Raw genomic sequence first — 836 nt, 5'->3', positions numbered from 1 at the left:
GAGGAACACACTGCCAATTTGCGAACCCTTTTTTGAGTATTGTCAGAAGCACGACTCAAGTGTCGTCTCGAAAAGCGTGACTTTTTTTCATAATGAACTACAGTATTTAGGCCATATGATACGCAGTCAAGGTTTCCAGCCCCTCAAATCTCGTTTGCTTGAAATCCGTGACTTGCCGGTTCCTCACAATGTATCTGAACTGAAATCAGTACTAGGTAAGACGACATACTACTCGTACATTCGGTTCATACCGACTGCCGCTGAGATCGCGGCTCCATTGCACCACTTGCGTCGCAAAAATGTACCTTCTGTGCTGACTAAAGAGTGTCAGGGCTCATTTCAGAAACTCAGAATTGCTTGGTACAAGATTCTACAGTGGCAACTAGACGACACAAAAGAGAACTCTCCTAAAACTGATCGGGCAACGGCCTTGCCGCAGTGGATACACCGGTTCCCGTGAGATCACCGAAGTTAAGCGCTGTCGGGCGTGGCCGGCACTTAGATGGGTGACCATCCAGCCGCCATGCGCTGTTGCCATTTTTCGGGGTCCACTCAGCCTCGTGATGCCAATTGAGGAGCTACTCGACCGAATAGCTGCGGTTCCGGTCAAAAAAAAAAAAAAAAAAAAAAAAACATCATAACGACCGGGAGAGCGGTGTGCTGACCCCACGCCCCTCCCATCCGCATCCTCAGCAGAGGATGACACGGCGGTCGGATGGTCCCGATGGGCCACTTGTGGCCTGGTGACGGAGTGCCTAAAACTGATTAAGGAAAGGAAAGCCGACAGGGTGTGAAATACAGTTCGAGTACGAGAAATTCTGACAACCATTGAAAGT

The 836-nt window shown here is 49.4% G+C and overlaps 1 pseudogene; it reads left to right on the top strand.

Moving 5' to 3' along the window:
• Positions 1-420: 420 nt before the first annotated feature.
• LOC124722719 lies at positions 421-537 on the top strand (annotated as a pseudogene).
• The last annotated feature ends 299 nt before the right edge of the window (positions 538-836 follow it).

This window comes from Schistocerca piceifrons, chromosome 1, assembly GCF_021461385.2.
Source record: "Schistocerca piceifrons isolate TAMUIC-IGC-003096 chromosome 1, iqSchPice1.1, whole genome shotgun sequence".
NCBI classification, from domain to species: domain Eukaryota; kingdom Metazoa; phylum Arthropoda; class Insecta; order Orthoptera; family Acrididae; genus Schistocerca; species Schistocerca piceifrons.
This window is presented reverse-complemented; position numbering and strand designations above follow the sequence as displayed.